Genomic DNA, 22192 nt, shown 5'->3' with positions numbered 1-22192 from the left:
CGGCCTGCTACCCTGGGGCCCTCTGGGGCTCCTGGCCCCAGGCGGGCGGGTGAGCTGGGGGGCCCCAGGACAGGATGCGGTTTCTCCTGCAGATCCCCGGAGCTCCTGCTGCGAGCACCCACTGGCTGGCCTTGGCTGTGAAGGACGGGTGAGCCTGCCATCCAGATGGATGACCTGATGGCAGCGGCGACCTGTCGGTCCCGGACCGCGAGGGCTGCCGGGTCTCCTGGCTCAATCGTGCCTGTCCCAGCTGAAGCCACCACCCGGGAAGTGGCGCGTTTGGGTGGCGGCGGGCGTGGAATGGCGAGAAGAATGGCGGCCGCCCCAATGCCGGCAGGGGCTTCAAGGTCCCAAGAAGGAGGATGGACGCTTGAAAGCTTGACCACGCGTTGGACAGTGGAGCTGCACAGACCACGGCTCTCCGTGAGCGCTCAGTGCCGGCTCCTCTAGACCGCACCTTGTCTTGGCCCACAAAGACCAAACCATCCTGGAAGGTGAGCGAAGCCCCAGAAGAGGACGACATGGGGGAACGGTTATTGGCCTCAGGCGGTTGGTGTTCCTTCTACCAAAGAGAGAAATGGTGGAGTCACAAGCCACATCCACCCAGTTGGAAACGCCGCCACCCTTTGGGAAGATTTCCTGGCCCTTTGTAAAAGGTCTGTGTATATAATATGAAAAAGCTGCTCTCAACTTACCCCCCAACCTTTTAAAACTTGTGCTGCATCTGGACATTCTAAATGTAAAGAGGATGCCTGATGTACGATAGAGTTAGAAAATAACGTCTTGTAAATGTCCGTTTGCTTGAAAAAATCAGAAATGCCTTCTGGAAGTGACTTTGAAATGAATTTGTTAGACCACCTCTAGGAGGGACACTTGTCCACGTTTTTCAGTGGGTTGTTGAACATGGAGAAGACTGACCATGAGAAGGAGGTCCTGTGCCATAGTGGTTTTACATAAAAGACATTTTTCCGTATAATAACCATTGTTTTGCGTGTGCATTTTATTCCTCATTAGTGTATATATAGTTGAAAATGCTAAATACTTTTTTTAAAAATATCCAGGTTTTCTAGATGTTCTAAAGTGCCTGATATATGTTAAAAGTAGAAGTGGTAAAATATATGACACATTTTGTAAATTTCTTTTCTTAAAATTCTTATGAAATGGTTTCTTTTTTTGGGGGGGAGGGAGGGGTGCAATAGCCAAACCCCTGTTGAATAGTACAGTTGTGTGCTGGTCCTGGGGAGCACCGTGCCAGTGTGCCTACCGAGAGCCAAGAGTTGTCTAAGGGTTTTGTTTTACTTTGCTGTGTACATAGTGTATAAAAAGGAAAAATGAGTCCTCCTAATCTACATCTAGCCTTTCTAGATGTTAAAGAGGTTGCCAGTGTATGACAATAGTAAACCAGTTTTGAATATTTTGTGTTAAAATTCCTAGGAAAGATTGTCTTCTGAAAATTTGAGCAGTATAGCCCACTGGGTCGGTGAAGGGCCAGAATGCTCATATTTTGAAGACATTTTCAAATCAGAACTATTGTTACATATGTGCAGTGTATTCAAGACTGTCATGTACATAGGGGACAAATTGAGTCCTTACTTGAAACATCTAGTCTTGTCTAGATGTTTAGAAGTGCCCGATGTATGTTAAAGGTAGAGGTAGTAAAATATCACTTTGTAAATGTCTTTTTGCTAAAATTCATATGAAATAGTCTTTTGAGAATGGAACTATTAAACCACCTCTGTGAGCGGTATAGTACTGTCTGTATTTGCTCAGTGATGTGGAGGAGGTGGGAGGGAAACAATTGCAAAAGGTTAATGTGTTCATATTTTGACATTTTCAGACATCAGTTTTCTATGTTTTGTGCATTTTGTTTTTGCTGTGTATATAGTGTATATAATGGACAAATAAGACCCAATTTTGCAACATCTAGTCTCTAGATGTTAAAGAGGTCGCCAGTGTATAACCAAGTAGTTAGTAAAATTAGAACATTTTGTACATTTTTTGTTGAAATTCATAGGAATTTCAACAAAAAAGACTTTTGGATATGGATTTGTTCGACCATCTCTAAGTGTTACATATGCCTGTACTTGTCCACTGGACTGAAAATAGAAGGAAATGAGGAGGGAGAGGTTCAAGGACAAAATGGTCATATTAGAAGATACCTCATATTTAACCATTGCTACACGTGCAATTTTATTTACCAGTGCTGTGTGAATAGTGGACAGGGTCTTATGTGGAATATCTAGTCCTTCTATATATTTAGAAGTGCTTGATATATTTAAAAGTAAAAGTAGTAGAATTGAAATTTTTTGTAAATAGCTTTTAAAAACTGATGAGAAATATTATGTTTGGAATTGTTAAACCACCTCTTAACAGAATACTGTCTGTTGTACTTGTTGATTGGGTTGAGGGAGGTGGGAGGGAAGAAGTTGCAAAAGGTGTTTAACATTGTTAGAGTGTGCTAGAAAACTTCAGTTTACCCATTACCTTGTACCGTGCATTTCATTTAACTTTGCTGTATTGTATATATTGTATATATACTGGTCAAAGGAGTCCTAATTTTATAATATCTAGTCTCTAGATATTAAAGAGGTTGCCAATGTATGACAAAAGTAGAGTTAGTAAACTCACACATTTTGTAAACTTTGTGTTAAAATTCATAGAAAGGCAGTCTTCTGAAAAGGACTTTTGGAAGTGAAATTGTAACATCATATCATGTGACACTCAGATGTGACACATGTGACAACAGGAGAAAGAAGTAGAAGAAATGAAGGATTCTAGGCCAGAATGATCCTACTTAGAAGACACTTTCAGATATAACTATTGTTACATGTGTGTAGTTTATTTAACACTACTATGTACATAGTGGACAAACTTAAGTCCTTATTTGAAACATCTAGTCTTTCTAGATGTTTAGAAGTACACAAAGTATGTTAAAAGTAGAGGTAGTAAATAAAACATTTTGTTATATATCTTTTTTTTAAATTCATGAGGAAATAACTGTCTTTTGGAAATGGAATGATCAAAACACTTCTCTGAACAGTACATATTATATCTGAGCTGGTTCAGGGAGGAAGAAGGAAAAGAAAATATAAAGGGCTTTATACCAGTGTATTTTCTGTGAAGCAGAATTGACCATTGTCCCTTATATTTGTGCATTTTGTTTTACTATTCTGTGTAAATAGTGTATATAAAGGACAAATGAGTCCTAATTTACATCTAGTCTATCTAGATGCTAAAGAGGTTGCCAGTGTATGACAAAAGTAGAGTTAGTAAACTAACACACTGAGTACATGTTGTTAAATTCATAGGAAAGACTGTAATTAAAACCACTTAGAAAGTGAAATTTGTTAAAAGTCATCTCTAAGCATTACAGATGCATATACTGACCCATTGGTTGATAAAACTAGAAGGGGAAGGGTTCTAGGCCAGAATGTTACTGTTTGGAAGACACTTTCAAATTCTAAACTTTAAAAAAAAAGGGGGTGGGGGGAGTTTTGCTTCAAAGTATAGCCTTTGTTAAGTAAGTGTTGCAGTTTATTCAGAGCTACTGTATGTATAATTGGAAACTTAAGTCCTTGTTGGGAACATCTAGTGTTTCTAGATGTTGAAAAGTGCACAACACATGGGAAAAGTAGAGAGCTAAAGTAGTGCCCTTTAAGTATGTTTCATTACTACTTAGGAATGGTTGCCATTTAGGGGAATGGAATTGTTGAACTTGATGTCTTGGAGGGTAGGTTGAAGGTTCACTGGGTCGGGGGTAGGGAAAGGAGAAAGTATGCATAGAGAAGTAATGGGTGCCCTTTAGATTAGTTCAGATTGTCTAGCCATTGTTATATGTGCATTTTAGTTAATCTTGCTGGGTATTAAAGGATAACTCCTAATGCCCAAACTTTGTTAACGATATCAAAATAATCCCTATATAAATGTCCTTTTGTTAGTTTTTAGAAAGGACTGTCTTCTGAAAGTGACCCTTGTTAATCCAGCTCTTGGAGCTAGGGATAGTCCTGAATTTAGTCACTGGAGTGGTGAAGAGGGAGAAGAGGAAGGGGGAGGGGAAGTGCTCTTTGCTAAAGTCTCCATATTTGGAAGACAGGTTTAGAGTATAACCATATATCTATATGAACATTTTTGGTAAATTGTGTTTTTGTGCACAAAGTTCATACTTCATTTCACAATATCTAAGCTTTCTAGATGCTTGAGGTGACAGTGAATCATAAAAAGTAGTGCTAGTAAATTAGCCAACTTGTAAATATCTTTTTTGTTATAATTGATAGAAAAGATGCATCTTGGACATGGAATTGTTTTATCTCTGGGCATTGTGTATCAGGACTTGTTCATTAGGCTGGAAGCAGAGGGGCACAGAGAAACACACAGAAAAATGGAAGCTCAAAAGATTTACATTTTGATGTGAGCCACTGGTGTGTGTACATCTTCTGGCTGTACTATAGGAATATTTCAATTCACTGGGAACATGCATTCTTGCTAATATTTTAGTAGTAGAAATCTGTTAATGAAACAAGCTTGGTGTATTCTGTTGCTGTTTCATTTTAAATTGAGCATTAAGGGAATGAATTGTTTTAGTTGTAACTCTGCCAATATGTCTATCTAGAGGCCTGTTGCCATTTCTGTCTTCAGTGAAATTTTTGTCCCCAAGAAAGGATAACAGATTGAGTTGGTGTAATGTATTCTTGGTTATCAAAAAATACTCATGTAGCTTCGGGATTTTGAATTGGTGAATATTCATGATGTGTGGAAAAGCATAATACACACCACAATCTCAATCACACAAAATGGGATATTGTGTATATATGCACACAACCTAGAGGGACACATCCAACTAAGCTTCTTGTGACTGGATGTTTGTTTTTTTTTTCCTGTAATGTACAATTTACTTTTTAAAAAATAAAAACTATTTTAAAAACCTGAAAAAAAATATGCTGCTCTGCATGTGTTGAGTATCAGGGTACTAGATCCAAGCTGCAAAATTATTTCTAGACCTGCAGTAAGACAAAGGTCTAGAGCCTTCCTTAGGAGTATGAATAAGTGTTTCCTAGTGGGTCCTAAGCAAGAAGGAATGTTCCAGGTATGTAGTTGAAAGTGGCTACAGCCTAGTTACAGAGGGTTTTCAGGATCTACAGTCAAATTGAGGTCATAAGACCTGTATTGGAACATGGATGTATGTGTATCTTATCCAATTCCTGGCAGCTGAGAGATGGTGGAGCCAGGTCATGATGGGTAGCTCCTAGATCCACAGCCAGTACCAAGGTCAGTGGGACTGTTTCCTGGATCATAGTCTTGTATGATCTCTTGCTGGGTTCCTTGGCAGATGATGCTAGTGGCAAACCAAGAATAAATAGGGCTATGGGATGGGGCTTTCTCCAGGTCTGTAGAGAGACCTAGTCAGTAATCCTGTGGTCATTTGGACATAGGCTTGACTTCTCAAAAAAAAACCCTTTATTTTTTGTCTTGAAAAAACCATCTTGGTCCCAAAGCTCCAACAAAGGCACTTTTATCCTTGAATTACTTCAAATTAATATTGGTGAGGGGAGATACATGTCAGGGAACCTACTACTGTACCATCTTGGTGCAATCCTGATGACTACATTTTCAAAGCATAAATCTCAAATGAAAATACACTTTATATATCTATATGTAATGTATTACATAGTATAATATGTTATGTAATATAAAAATATATAATGCACTATATAATATGTCATTAAAATGTGACAAAAATTAGCAATAATTTGTTTAAAATCACTCAAAATATATGTTTATCTTTTTCTATCAGGCCTTTCATTGATGTGCAAAGAAACCAGAGTTAGGTAGAAGTGGATATTTTATTATACATAAATATTTTCTTGTCATTCTAGTTCAGATACACACAGATATACTTAGTAAACAAATTCCTAGAAATCACATTTCTATGTCTTTACAAAGTCCCTCAACTTCAAAAATTAACTAGAAACTTCCACATCAGGTTATTAACAGAAATTTAGACTACAACTTTTGTAAAAATGAATATGGTTAATGAGACAAAGGGAAAGAGGTAGAAAGACAGAACTGTAAAACATTTAATTGTGTATGGATGGGTTGTCTGTGTATGTAAAGATGATGCAACAAGTGTGTCTAAGAAATATCCAAAGATCAAAAGAAAATATTTGAAAAATTTTAATCTTGCAAACATCAATGATTATTTTTACATCATTTACAATGTGGCACACTATACTTGAGCTATAGTATCAACTGTCAAGTAGGATATTGCTTATACTTTAGACAATTTGTATTCACTGTAGATTTCATCTCCAATTACTTTCTATAACATATTCCACCTGCTATATTCTGACTTATTTGCTAATTGTTTCTGTTCTGAGTTAATTCTTCATAGTAAAGTATATGTTGCTCCAAACAAAAAACAACATTTTACTGTTCTTATTACCTTAAAAATTGAATATAATCATGCTCAGAAAAATCTAAATTATTACAAATAGATTGATAATTTGATAGCAATATCTTAAAGCCTTTAAAGACCATAAAACCTACATGCTAATCTGAAAATAAAAGTTTTAAAAATATATTATTCTAGGCATAAAAAGCATTAATTAATAGGAAGAAATAATTCCATTCAAATTATTCCCCTGATGTGCAAAGCTAACTCAAACCTATATCATTCAAACTTGTGCTATTTTCATAGCCTAATTTATTGATATCATGGTCATTTTTCCAGTCAATAAAGATAAATAAAAATTAACAATGATTTTTGGTGCCTCTTGACTTCACACAATATATCTAAGCTCTCAGCAGGTACTGAAAGTTTTGTGTTCAAATTCATCCAGAATCTAACTACTTCTCATATCTCCACCACCATCACCCTTGCCTGCATTACCTTCAATTCTTACCCAAAGGATTAAGGGCATTCTAACTGATTCTCTATTCTCTACATAGAATTTAATGTGATTGTTTAAATATAGGAGTTATATCAAGCCAGTTCTTTGTTCAAATGCCTCAAAGTCATCCAATATCACGCACAGTACACAAATCCTTAAAATGATTAGGATGCCTGTGTCATGGGTCCACCAGATGACTAACTTCATGTTGGGCCATTCTCCCCATTACCCACCAATGGCCAGGTACACTGGCCATCTTGCTTTCCTCAAAACAACAAGCACACTCTGTCTCAATGCTATTTCACTTGCTTTTATCTCTTCATAAAATGACATAACCTCACATATCTGTGTGACCCTCCGCCTCATTTCTTTCAGTGTTCTGCCTGAATGTCACATCTTGGAAAGGCCTTTATTGTTCCCTTACCTTCCATAATACGTTCTACCTTCTGACAGAGGCACATTTACTTATTCAGTTATGTATTACCTGCCCCCTCAACAAAAATGTAAGATCCATATCCCCATTAATGGCCTCATGGACCTTTTTCCACTGGGGTATGTTGTGCATATGGATCAGGACTTACTCAAGATATTTCAAATAATGATTAAAAGATTATATGAATGGTGGTTGAAATTATATGAATGAAGAACCTGGTTACCAACTAAACAAATATCTAAAATGAAAAATAAAATTTTAAGAAATATATTGAATTACTATAGGAAAGAAAATAAATATCATAATAATGACATACAGTTTTCCTCTGTATTTTATTGTGACTGATTTTCCTCAGGCAAACAGCTTCAGCTTCTTCCTAAAAATTCTCCTCAGAACAAACATCACTTTTTTTATTTTTAAAGGTGTATATCAGTGGGTTCAACACTGGAGTGACTGTCGTGTGTACAATAGCCATAATTTTTTCCTGTATTACACATGCAACACAGGGAGGAGGGATATAAGTGAGCTCCACAGTTCTATAAAAGAGAAATACCACCATAAAATGGGAGGGACAAGTGGACAGAGCCTTGCAGAATACACTGCAGGACCGGTGCTTCAACAGAAGAAAGACACTTATAGAGAAATAGGAAAGGAGAGTGAGGAAGCAAGCCACCATGGCTAAGCTTCAAGTGACAATGAAAATGAGCCACTTATTGAGACTTACATCACCACAAGCCAGTTCCAAGAGAGGCTTGATATCATAGAAGAAGTAATTGAGTTTCTGAAAGTGGAGAAAGTCCAGGCATGCAGTCATGACAGAATGCGCCAGAGCATAGAAGGAGCTAATGAGACATGCCACAGCTGCCAACAGGACACACAGCTGGGGGTTCATGATGACAGTGTAGCGAAGTGGGTTGCAGACGGCCACAAATTGATCAAATACCATGATGATTAGCAAGACACCTTCAGTGCAACCAAGAAAGTGGAAGAAGTATAGCTGCATGATATAGCCTAGGAAGGATATGACCCTGTGCCTGGAGAGGAGGTTCCACATTAGCTTGGGCATTGTCACTGAAGAATAGCAAGTATCCAGACAAGAACGATTTCTCAGGAAAAAATACATAGAAGAGTGGAGTATTGGCTCTATGATGATCACTAATGTGGCCCCATCTCCAAATAGGTTTGTCATGTATATAATGAGGAAAATGATAAAGATTACAAGCTATAGCCCCTGAACCTGGGTCAGTCCCAGCAAAAGAAACTCATTCACAAAAGTGATGTTCTCCATTGCTTTGGGCAAGGAAAGATGACAGTGACAATTAGCAAACACATCCTGGTACACTGTGTAGGGTGAAATGAAGCAAGTTTATCATCTGGAAAAAAAAAAAAGAAGGATAAACTGTGGTGAACAGCATTCCAGAGGTAAATTCATTTGCAACATAACTGAGGAAAATGAAAGTACATGTCAAGTTCTGAGCTAATGTGATATCTGATGCATGGAAGTAAAAAGGCTACTCAGACTGTACAGTTAACCCTAAAAAGCAGCTCATCAGAATTAAGGTAGATATTCAGAGAAAACATATTTAAAAGGAACAAGATTTAACTCTAGCTTCATCTATGGCATTAAATTAGTATATCTAATTAAATTATGTCAAAGATACATTAGTAAAGTTAGAAAACACTTTTTAATGGACTTAATAGGCACACATTATTTCTAAGTAGGAGCATGGCAATAGCCTAGATTCAAATCTCCTCACTTAAAAAAAAAGTCAATCAATAAAAACAACCTGAATATAAAATAATGATTACAAGAGGTTGGGCTGTTGGAAGCTAGAGGGAGCCTGGATTTGATCAGTATGCATGCATTGAAAAATCACACTAAATCCCATGAATATGTACAATTACTATATGTTAATCAAAAGAATTAATAAATAAATTCCCTCTAATCTAAGCCTTATGAAAGAAAATAAAAAATAGAAAGTCATGATTTCTTTTTTAAAAAAAATATTTATTTTTTAGGTGTAGGTGGACACATATCTTTATTTTATTTTTATGTGGTGCTGAGAATCGAACCCAGTGCCTCATTAGTACGAGGTGAGCACTCTACATCTGAGCCACAATCCAGCCCTGAAAGTCATAATTTCTTAATGGAAGAAATCTCACCAGAAAAGAAAAGAGAAAAAAGCAAAATAGAAATGCAAAGTAAAATGTAATGGTATACAATTTTAACAAAGATCTAAGTGTTTGACAATGCACCATATTAGCTTAAAGGTGGTGTAATACAGGTGGGGATATAAATCGACTCAATCTCTAAGGGGTAATTTAACAATAACTATCAAAAATGATAATGTTTATATACTTTGAACTAGCAATTCAACTTCCCATAATTTGTTCTTTAGATGTGTTTGTATATGTCAAAAATCATAATTTACTATGATATTGATTTAAGTATTGAAACTCAAGCTAAATGACCTCAGGGAACTTTATAGTCTAATTTCCAGTACAGGGAAAATATTAAAAGAAATACAGTAGCTATTCATTCACCTTAACCATTTACATGCACACACATACAAAAACAAAAACCACTTATAAACCACACATGTAAATGCACATAAACAGCTATATCTATTTGAAACAAAAACTGATTAAATAGATGAGTAAATTCCAAGATTTTCTAACTGATGTCCTGTGCCATAAGCCCAGTTATTCCATCTGGTAATTTCCACAACCTAAATTCAAGAAGTTTTCCCAAGTACTTTGACTTACCCCATTTAATGATCTCAATTTGTTTCTATCAAAGAAAAAAAATCATTCCAATTTAACTATCTTCTCCCTGACCAATTCATCTTACTCTTTTCTTTTTACATATCTTGCAATATATAGATATTTTTATACTTAAGTAATTTTAAGAATCAGGTTATAAAGCTTTGATTGTCTCTTTGAATAGAATTAATAGAGATTTTTGGTTGCTCAAAGCCTTGTTATGAACTTCACACAATTAAGTATAAAAATAAATGACACAAGACTTGGCTTTGTTCATAGTCTGACCACAAAATAAATAAGCTGAGTACCCTCTGACTCTCACAAGTGGTGTCCCAGGTATAAATATCTTTAGAATCTCCTCTTGAGACCTTGTTTTGTCTATTTTTTCTTTCTCCAAAAGTATTGATTTTTTTTTTGTATTATTTTGGGGAATTTTTGCAAAGTTTAAATAATTGTTGTGCAGAGCTTTGTGTTGCTCACTAAAAGAGAAATAAAACAAGAATTTAAAAGAAAGGACACATCCTTAGCCTTGGAAATTTAATAACTATTGGAAGCAATGTGGATCCTCACCTGGAGAAATTTTGAAAACCTAAACAATGATAAATTTAAAGTGAAGCCTTGGGGCATATAGAAGTTGCATTAGTTGACCTGAGAAATACGAAACAGAGAAAGACAACAGAAACAGAAATGAGTTTTAAGATCAGGATGAAAGTTAGAGTCCCTTCAAAGGAGCAACAGATTGTTATACAGTAGGACAGTTGAGACCATTGGCAACAACAGGAAACAGAAGTCAGGGAGACTAAATATCCATCCATGTAGAATAGCATGTCCAAAGACCATAAGTTTCATAAATGAAAAATAGAATTGGTATACCTTCGAACAAAATATAAATCATAAGACTGGAAACCAGTAAACCCTCACTTAAAAGAGATTCTGAAGAACATAGTTTAATTGGAAGAAAAGGGGGAAATTATGAGTTTTAAGAATAGATAAATATCAAAAAAACATAGTCAATGACTGAAAAATTTAAATAAAATTTGTATAAAATATTATTAAAATTTGTTGGTGCTAAAAAGGAATGCATATTTTATAGCATATGAAACAAATTGAGTTTCTACAGTGTTAAAGTGTTTTAAAGTCTTCCTACTGATAAAAGGTGCAAGTCTTAATTTCAGGCTAAAAGATAAAAGAAGAAAGCAGAACACAAAATTTCCAGAATAACAGGAGGAAAAAGAACAGAATGATAAAACATATTAAAATTTACAGGTATGAAGAGAAACAGATTATAAACATAGAAAAATTGACCACACAAATTAACATTTGCTACAAATAAATTCAAAGGTATAATAATAAGACAATAAGCCACGGTTAAAAGATGAAGTTTACCAGACTGTATTTTTCAAAAAACATGATAATAATGGGTTACCAACAAGTATTAAGAACTTTCATAAAGCATAAATAGGAAAACAAAAATGGAAAAGTTGACAAAGAAAAATTCACAAAGGAAAACTGTTGACTAATAAATGAGTGTATACCCACCTTCCCAAAATCAAAATTATTTAAATTAAAATAACATTAAAATATGATTTAATGTCCATCACTTTAGCAAACCTTAAAAGTAATGGGAGTGAGTACTCTATCCTTCTAATCTCTTTCTCCATTATTTTCTGTGGTGACTAAAAGTAGTTTTTTATTAACCTAAGCACTTAAAAATCAAAAAGTTAGTCTGACACTTTTGTAATTATGAATGCATAAATTTACAACATGCATATAGTTTTCTCAAGCTAAAGAGAATCTCTCTTCTCAAACCCTATCATTTCTTTAGTGAAAACTTTCTCTAGCTTTTTGAAATTCACAGCATATAACAATTATCGATAGTCACCCTGCTATGTGATAGTACACCAGAACACCTTGCTCCTGTTTAACTTAGTACTGATTCATCAACTTTCTTCATCTCTACCTCCCCTCTACCCTCCCAGACTCTGGCAATCACCATTCTATTGTCAACTTCTGTAAGTTCAACTTTTTTAGATTCCACACATGAGTATGATCAGGAGGTACCTGTCTTTCTATACCTGGCTCATTTCTCTTTTCTAATTCCATCCATGTTGCATATGACAAGACTTCATCATTTTCTTTAGTTGAATACTTTCTGATGTTTATAGGTACCACTTCATCCATTCATGAGTTGATGGATACTGGTTAGTTCCATTTCTGTAATAGTGTTGAAATGAACATGGGGGTGCAGAAGTCTCTTCAACATAGATTTATTTCCCTTGGATATATCTCAGGAGTGGGATTGCTAGCTTTTATGGTTGTTCTATTTTTACTTTTATGAAGAACTTTCAACACTCTTCCATAATGGATGTACTAATTTACATTCTCACCAACAATGTGAATGGATTCCCTTTTTCCCCACATATTTTCCAGGGCTTGTTATCTTTAGTTGTTTTGATATTGGTTATTCTTGCTGAGGTGAGGTGATGTCTCATTGTGGTTTTGATTTGTGTTTCCCTGATGACTAGCAATGTTGAATAATTTTCATATACCTGTTGGACATTTGTGTATATTTTGAGAAATGTCTATTAAAGACTATTGCTCATTTTTTAATCTTTTAATATCTCCAGTTTCTCATTTTTCACTATGACTCACATCCTGAGCACGATGAATCAGGATCACTCTGCGTGGTTTGGGCAGAGACGAAAAGACCACAGACATGGAAGTACCTTTTTCTCTAAGTGGAGTTGGGACAGATTTGTGACTTCAGGGGTCCTCTTCTATGAAGGAAGGCAAGAGAACAAGAGAGCGAGTGCACCCGGAACTCCTCTATGTATTAGGGAAAAGACATTTGATAGAATATTCCATGCAAATAAGGCAGGGGATAATGTTACAGAAAGGGGGGGTTGTCCAGTCCCATTGGGTAACACTCAAACCCAGAGCTGAAGCTTTTCCTTGCCCAGCAAAGGTAAGACCCACTTGCTTCTCACACAGCTTGTGGCATGGGCTGCCAGTTCAATACCTTCATCACTCAAAGCTGATGGGAATGGTGCTTAGCTCATGTGCAGGGCGGCCCCTGACATTTCACTAATGTAAATTTAACAAAATAACATCATATTTAGTTGAGAATGGTCTAGATAGATAAAGCACTGATACTAATATAATAAGCACAAATAGTATCTATTTTATATTATCATATGCTATGGATTGAATGTATGTCCTCCCACCCCAAAATTCACATTAGAACCTAAGGCACAATGTTATAGTATTAAGAGATGTGGTCTTTTGGGGGGTTAATAAAGTAATGAGGGTGGAGTCCTCAGAAATGACCTTAGTGGCCAGAGTCCTAAGACCTTTTTTGCCCTTCCATCTTTCTGCCATGTGAGGACTCACATTTGTCTCCTCTGGAGTGACATTTTGCAAGGAGAGGGCAGCCCTCATCCACATCAAACTTTACAGTGTCTTGATCTTAGACTTCCCATCCTTCAGAAACAGGAGAAGAAAAAACAATGCATTTATTTTCAATTACCCAGTCTCAAAGATTTTGTTATAGAAACACAGATGAACTGAGAAGGAAATTGGTGCCAAGAGGGGGGTATTGCTATAGCAAACAGCTAAAATTGTGGGATAGCTTTGAAACAGGGTAGAAGGTTAAGGCAGGAAAGGTTTTGAGATACATGTAGCAAAAAGTGAGACTGACAGTAATAGCATTAAAGGCAATTCCAGTGAGGACTCAGGCTCAGAAGATAAGAGTTGTAGGGAAATCCTCTCTTCTCAGAGACTACTTAAGTGGTCATGAACAGGATGGTGATAGAAATATGAACAGTAAAGCCTATCATGATGATGTGTCAGGCAGAAATGAGGAATATATTACTGGGAACTGGAGTAAAATCTATCCTTGTTAGAATCTAACAAAGAGTTTGACTAAATTTTGTCCTCGTCATAGTCTTTTGTGAAAGACAGAATTAAGAGACTCAGACATCACATAAACCTTAATAATATTTTAATAAAACATTATCAGAATTTTAACAAAAATATTTATGTGAACAATGCAGAGCACTTTGTATTTTATAAAATACCTTTATCTTAGTATTTCCAGAAATCTTGTGAGAAAGGATTCTCCTGATTTATTTAAAAAATAAAAATAAAGTCCAGAGAACAAGGAGCTTATCTGAGATTATGCAGGTAGTTATTAGTAGAATCAGATTCCAAACCGAATTTTTTTTTAAGTATTGTATTTATATATTTTTAAGGTACACAAAATTGTCATGGGTAAATGGGGACTGGAAGCTTCAAGTCTCATCTCTTGTGTTCCAACAAAAGAAAATGTAAAGTCAGACACAAAAAGCCAAGCAAGAGATTTTTTTAAGTGAAGTAAGTTTCAGGCAACAACAAAAACACAAGAGAGAGTGAATTGTATCCAAGTGGAGAAAACATAATACTTCTTCCAAATTTATTACTGTTTTGATGTTTGCCAGGAAAATGGGGGCCCACCTTCTGTAATCATCACCATCCTGACACTTAACTCCTCCTTCATGTTGAGCAGGGTTGTTTTTGTCCTTTTAGTAACTGTTATGATGGCCATCCCATTCAGGGGTACTTCATCCACAAGTCCAACCTAAGTTAACGTGAGTGCTGGAGTTGACCACCAGCAAACTTTATCTTAGTGCCCCTGTGCTACTAATGAAATTTCCCTTCAGATATACATTAAGAAACTCATAGCTATAAATGCTTCCTTTACAATGATCCCAGTAGAATTATTCCCACAAACCTTTTCTTCTTGACATATTTTTAATTGACCTTTTTTCCACCTGTTTATTTACAGGGTTAGTACACTTGTTGTTTATCTACAATTTACTTGATTATTCATTGGTCTTAAAGAGAATTTAAAAAAAAAAACATGACCCTACTATGTTACTGGTTTTTATTCCGTTATTCATTACTAAATACTACCTAAAAACATAAGTTGCATATAAAATGGTAAAATGGTACTAAAATGGTTACTATACTGAAGCCAATTCTAAGTCTTCAATCCCAGTATGATCCAAGACCATGTCCCCTGGCTATGGAAGGAAATCAAACATGTAGGACAAAAGATCCCTGAATATTTGTAATCCCCTGCTCATTGTGTTCACTAAGTATTCACTTCAATAGATGTCTTCAGAGGCTTTTCATGGCATCCTGGAGTCCGGGATCTTAATTTTGTCCATGTATCTTAATTTTGCCAAAGATAAAAGAGCCAAAGTGATTATGATTCTGAGTAGAAGTGTTAATGAGCTGGAGATCAATTCTGTATCCCTTATTCGTTACCTGTGAAACAGACTGAAATTAAGGGCCCCTCTAAAATTGAGGGTCACTTCCTCATATTGAAAGTGAAGGCTAAATGGGCTGGCTCCAGGCCTGGGGGACTGGAGGGAAGCTAAGAACAGAGATTTCACCCTGTTCTATCCTGCCTAATACAGGCTAACTAAATCTGCATATGTACACTTCCTACCTTTCATCTCATTTTGCCACCTCTTCTCTTTCAAAAGCTTTCCTCCCCCCACCAGAAACTTCCCAAAAATAGAAAATTGAAACAACAACAATAAAAAATGTTTCTTCTATTTTCCTTCAAAGACGGCTTTGAATAAAAGCTGTTTTCCTAACAATTTGACTACAAATGTTTGTGGATGAATGCAATGGAGCCTTGCCTCTTCTCCCAAGGTGCAGTAGTATGTCAGGTAACACCTGGACATGTGAAATATAAGAGTCTGTGATGATTGATTAACTATTGGCTCTGTGCTCCAGAGCCACATTTCTCTATGTTGTGTGATACTTAGGATTGAGTTCTGAAAACTTTATTTTTTGCCATTTGATTTTGCATAAACTTCTTCTAATAGGACAAAAGTAGATTGAAAGCAATTTAATTACATTTTCCTGTTGCTGCCCTCATCACAACAGGGACCTCTTCCAAGTTCCTTAGGAACAACCCAAGCTGGGTGCAGTAACTGGCAGAGCTGTGCACATTAGCTCTGCAGTGCTTCTCCCCCAAGTTTCTTCATTTTTATACCAGGTCTCTTTTTCCCTTCTTTTTTGACCTAGCTCTAGGGATAGCAACTGCTTCCTGCAATTATTATTATTACCTATGGGTTACCTGTTTTTGCCCTTAGATCTTTTTCTAACAAAAAATAAATAAAAATATTAAAAATTTAGAAAGAACAAATGATTAATAAAAGTAGCAACATGAACAAATCTCAAGAGCATCATGCTGAATGCAAGAACCCAAATATAAATTTCCTGTTGTAAAATAGCAAAACAAATTTTTAATGACAGCAGATGAAGTGGTCACCTGAGGTTCTCTTGAGGGTAGGTTAGGAGGTGATTGCAAAGAAGCATATGGAAACTTCTCAGTATTAAAAAAATGTTTTAAATATTGATTGAGGTGGTAGTTACCTTAAAGTATATATTTGTCAAATTTCATTAAAGTGTACACTTAAAGTGGGTACATTATTATATGTAAATTATTCCTCAATACACTTGACTAAAAATCATAGAGACATGACCTGAGATGAAGCTGGGCCTTCTTCTGTTTGCCTCATTCTAAGCATAATCAACTTGGTGCCTTGTCAAGATGCATTCTATGTTCAAATTTAGAAAGTTATATATTAGCAAATGTTTTCAGAGAAAACTTAAAAAGATTTCAAAGATAAAAATAGACCAATACAGAGTCTAGTATAAAACAAAATCCTACAAAATCCCTCTACTGACAGTTTGAGTCATATTGAGTCATATCCCAAAATTGTCCTATCAGAATCTGAAGCCTTTACATCCCACATTGTCACTCACTATTTAAAGCTTATCTCTTCTGGAGGATAAATTCTCAGGCATGTCCATCCCTTTTGATGTAAAAGAAGTGCAAAATCTGGCTGTGCATGGTCAATCCTCTGACCAAAAAAAAAAAAAAATGAAGTTAATAGATATTGAGAGTAAAAGAAAAAAAGCAAAACAGTGTTAATAATAATAATAATTTCTGAAAGAATATAGGAAGAGAATTATCAGAATTTGCCATATTCTCCACTTGAATCACTCAGATCCATATTAAGATCCTCATTTTAACTTTACTTATTCTTCTGAATATAATAGATAAGACACCCATTTCTAGGGGAAAATAATCACTAACAGAAAAGAGTATATAGGTAGAAAGACAGCCTTCACTCTTAAAGGTGAACCTTAGGTCATTACTGATATTTATCATTTCCCTCTTCTACCACTAATTTAAACTCCCTTAACCATGCCAGCACTCCTGTTTATCTAAGTTTTCATCTTATTTTATTATTTTTTTTAATCCAAAGGACCTGAACTACTATTATTTTTCCCTTATTAGTCTATGGATGCTAATTTTGTCATTCTTTCTTTAAACCTCACACCAGGACTTCAAGTGATTCAACACTGGATCCCCTGAGTTTCAAATATACTGCTGTGATCCCTACTATGCAGCAGGAATTCTATCACCTCTGATGATTAAGGTCAATTATCATTATGGTAACTCTTTGTCTGCTGATACACCATATGAATGGTAAAAAGTGACTAGATAATATCTATAGTTTTGGGGTTAGTGAAAATCATGTTGTATCTGCTAGTGGAAACATTACCCTTCTTAGATAAAACTTCTGTTTTCATTGAACTTAAAGTTGCAAGGCAAGAGGCATAAAGCACCCAAGAGAAAATAAGTAATGATGTCATGGGCCACTTGTAATTTCATACCTTCTTATAGTCTCAACTATGTAGCAGGAACAAAGTAATAATATCTATTGATAACACCAGTGACTACATAGAAAGGTGAGTTCCTTGCTGTGAAGTGTTATAATACACATCAGACCTTCCCTGAGCCATCAGAAATTGGTGCTGACACAAACCCTGTAGGAAGAAACCAAAGATAAGCTTGTTCTCTCTGCTTGCAGGTCATATACTTGGGAGTAGTACCTAGATTAACCTTGCTGGGATATAGCTTATGCAAATGGGCCCACATATAGCTTCTTTCTTTGTCACCACAGATACTCCATTTGTCACTTAAAGTTGAAGCACTTGGCAGTTGAAGGACAACAGCTGACCAAGATCCAACTCTCCTGTTGTCTTTCCTGGGAAATGACATGGAATTTTTATCCATACAGATAATACTAGTACTGTGGAATCTCCTAGATCTTATCACTCTAAGCAACATGGTCACTTGTGTAGAATCTGGACTGCCTGAAAATCCCTCTTTTATTCTGAGCTCTACTCAATGCTGTTGGTCTTCTAAGCATCCAATAAATGGGCCAAAAAAGTACTCCTAAATATAACTTATGCTGTCTCCAGAACTCAAAAAAAATGTCTCTAGGTTATAGAAGGTGCCAGATTTGATGACTTGTATTTTTGTTTCATTAAAGAGTATGCGTAACATTCTCCAGATGACTCTACACCTTGAAACACTTCATCAGTTAGAAGAGAGTTTATCCCTCTGCCTGTGGAGTACATATTTCTTATGAAAGCCTGCACCCCTTCCAGCTCAATAGGTCCAGTAATGCTTAGTAAGCCAGTAATGTTTTTGACTCAATTTTCAGATGATCAATAGCCAATTGGATTGTTCAGTGACAGAGTCAGAGAATTAATATGGCCTTGAGACAAGACTGTGAATGTGGACTGTTGTTCATCTCAAGTAAGTACAAAGTACTTCTGATTCTTCTTACTAATGAGTGCTGAAAATAATGCATTCACCAAATCACTCATGACAACTACCAAGTATATGCAATTCAGTTGTATGGTCAGAAACCTAGAAATGGCTACTGGTGTCCTGTGGAAATTGTGAACCCACTGTGAGGTGGACTTAGAAAAGTGATATTTTTATCACCTGACCTTAATGCAGCAACACCTATTCTCCAGTCTAACAGAGGACCATAAAAAGAGTCTGTGCTACCTGTTGCTGTCTTGGTTAAAGCTTTGTAACCAAAGCTTTTAAAAGACCTGAATATTTGTCTTTCCAAAGTGTGCAATCATTTAGATAAACAGACAAAGCTCTCTTTTGGACAAAAGCTAGGAAAAATTTTGTTACTATATATTCTTTCTGTGGCACTGCAAGTCTTCCTTCACAAGTACCCTGCATCTCCATCAATTGACAGCCTCTGAAAACTGGCTCAGGACTGGGAACTTAAGTGAGGGAGGAATTGTAATTTTTTTTCCATTGAATCAGTTAATATCAACTTTTAGCTCATCTACTCCTGATACAGAGCAAGCAGTCAATATTCATACTGGTTTGAATAGAACTTTTCCCTTGATCAGTTTGTCATTAGCATTAACCATGTAGGTCAAAATTCCCTGATTGTCATTCCAACTTTGCTGCCTGCTACAATAATTTCATCCATTTTTGTCTGACAGATATTCTGCTAATCACATCTCTAAGGGAATACAGTGTTTCTCTCCACCAACAACCAGCTCATATCTGTGGGCCAGCATCATCATATTATCAGAATAACATATGGCTGAAACATGTAGAAAAATTAAGATAGTTTAAGGATATGGGGGAGTACATATATGTGCACATAGGTACAAGTGTCTGTGTAAGAGAGAAGAGTAAAAGACTGTAATGACTTCTGATACCAACTACTTGAAATTAGACCAAATTTCACAGGTTATGAGCACAGTCCTCTAAAAGACTGTCCTCATTCCAGGTATAATCTGTAGATTTCAGGATCAGAAATGATCATCCTCACGCATGTACATATGGCTACAAATTTGGAGGTCTCTAGCACACCCTCAAGTGACTCACAGGACTGAGGAAAGTGATATAGTTATGATTACAGTTTTATCACAGAAAAGAATACACAAAGGGGAGATACATCAAGCAAGCTCTGTGAGGCTCCCAAACACAAACTTTCTGTCTTGTTAAGGTACATTACTCTTCTGGCACACTGGTGTTCAAAACTATGGACAATACTGTCATCCAAGAAGCATACCTGAACTTTAGTGTCAAGTTTCTACTTAGGCTTTCTTACATAGGTGTAGTTGACTGAATTATTGACCATGTAGCTAAACTCAATCTCTAGCCTCCCTCCTCATCTCGTGACGGTCAGGATACTATCACCATGATTCAAAGCCCCAAATCTCTAATGACCTGGATAATCATTCGAGCATGGTCAGCCCCCATCCTAAGCGATCCTGGGGCCTACCACAAATCATGACATGAGGATAAACAAGTATGATCCAGGTGGTTCATGAATATCCAAGACACTTCTGCCACTTGGGAAATTCCTAAGGTTTTAGAAGCTCTATACTAGGAACCAGAGACAAAGACCAGACAAGTTCTTTATTTTACATCAGGTTCCTACTCTCATCCTTCCCTTTTCATCCTACTCTTTTAGTTCTCCATTGGTCTTAATTACCCTGATAATTGGTTTGTTTATTATATTCCCCCACCACATTAAAAGGTAACTTTTATGAGATTGTGGAATTTGGTTTGTTCATTCCTATGTTTGTTGAACTCCATGATATAATGCATGCTCAAAATTCCTGAGAGAAAAAATAGGAAAACAAATAAAGAATTATTTATTATAGTGAAGTCATGAAAATCTTAATGTAAAACAGATATAAGTTTTTTTAGTCCCCTAGGTGCTGATAGCAGTCTTTAAAGAGCTTTCTCCCAAAGATTTTCTTCAGAGCCAACATCACTTCTTTATTCCTAAGGGTGTATATCAGTGGATTCAGCACTGGGGTGACTGCATTGTATATGATTGCCACTCTCTGGTCCTCACTCATGAATGTGGCTGAAGCAGGACGAATATATGTAAAACCTACAGGTCCATAAAAGAGACACACCACCATAAAATGGGAGGCACAAGTGGACAGACCCTTATGGAGTATCCTGCAGGACCTGTTCTTCAACACAAGGAAGCCAATAATGTAGAAGTAGGAGAGGAGAGTGAGGAAGAAAGCTCCCATGGATATGCTCCCTGTGACAACAGAAAGAAGCCACTGGTTGAGTTCTTTGTTACTGCAGGGCAGTTCCAGCAGGGGTTTCACATCACAGTAAAAGGGGGTTGAGTTTCAGAGAATGGCAAAAGTCCAGGTGTGCAGTCATGACAGAATGCATCAGAGCATAGAAGAAGATAATGAGCCACACCACAGCTGTCAACAGAACACCAGCTTGGGGTTCATGATGACAGTGTAGAGAAATGGGTTGCAGATGGCCACAAAATGGTCAAAGGCCATCACTTCTGGCAAGATGGCCCCAGTACTTCCCAGAAAGTGGAAGAAGTGTAGCTGAATGATACAGCCAAGGAAAGATATGGCCCTTCAAGTGGAGAGAAGGTTCATAAGCACCTTGTTGGGCAGTGTCACCGAAGAATAACAAATATCCAGACAAGAAAGGTTTCCCAAAAAGAAATACATAGGGGATGGAGTTTGGTTTCCAAAATTACAATCATTAATATTGCTCCATTTCCAACCAAGTTGATCAAGTAAATAATTAAGAACCTCACAAAGAAGACTGCCTGCAGCTCCTGAATACTGGTCAGGCTGAGTAAAAGAAATTCATCCACTGTAGTAACATTCTCCATCCCTCTGGGGAGCAAATAAAAAACTAATTAGTTATTTTTTTCCAATGCTTAATTTTAAACTGTGGGGCTTAAGTTAAGCAAGTTTACTATTTGGATTAATCTAGGGGTGAACTACAGTATCAGTAATGTTTAAGAATAGCAAAGAGATGGGGATATAGCTCAGTGGTAGAGCACTTATCTAGCATGCTAAAAATCCTGGGTTCTATCCCCAGCACCCAAAAAAAAATAGTAAAGCTGGTTTATGAACAACAAAATTAAGGAAGGTCAACATACCTAGTACATCAATAAAATGACATTAGACTAATAAAAGCAGCATATTATGAATAGATCAGATATGGATAAAGGGAACTTTTTATATATGTGGGAACTGACCATAACCTCATGTATAGCATTAGAATTAGAGTTTAGATAAGTTTTAAGCATAGAAAGGAAATAGCTATTCAATTTGTGATTGCAGGTTGTAGCAGTAATATAGATATAATTTAGTAGGATTTTTTCCACTTCTAAGGTGCAAAAATTTCACAAGAGATAGACACATCCTTCCT

General features: G+C 36.3%; 2 pseudogenes; both read right to left on the bottom strand.

Annotated features, from left to right (window-relative positions):
• Positions 1 to 7: 7 nt before the first annotated feature.
• On the bottom strand, positions 8 to 8608 carry LOC143402086 (olfactory receptor 12D3-like; annotated as a pseudogene).
• A 12080-nt stretch (positions 8609 to 20688) lies between these two features.
• On the bottom strand, positions 20689 to 21647 carry LOC143402085 (olfactory receptor 12D3-like; annotated as a pseudogene).
• Positions 21648 to 22192: the final 545 nt, after the last annotated feature.

The sequence above is a fragment of the Callospermophilus lateralis genome, chromosome 6 (assembly GCF_048772815.1).
Source record: "Callospermophilus lateralis isolate mCalLat2 chromosome 6, mCalLat2.hap1, whole genome shotgun sequence".
Lineage (NCBI taxonomy): Eukaryota > Metazoa > Chordata > Mammalia > Rodentia > Sciuridae > Callospermophilus > Callospermophilus lateralis.
Note: the sequence above shows the minus strand (reverse complement) of the source record. Positions and strands in the feature narration are given on the sequence as shown.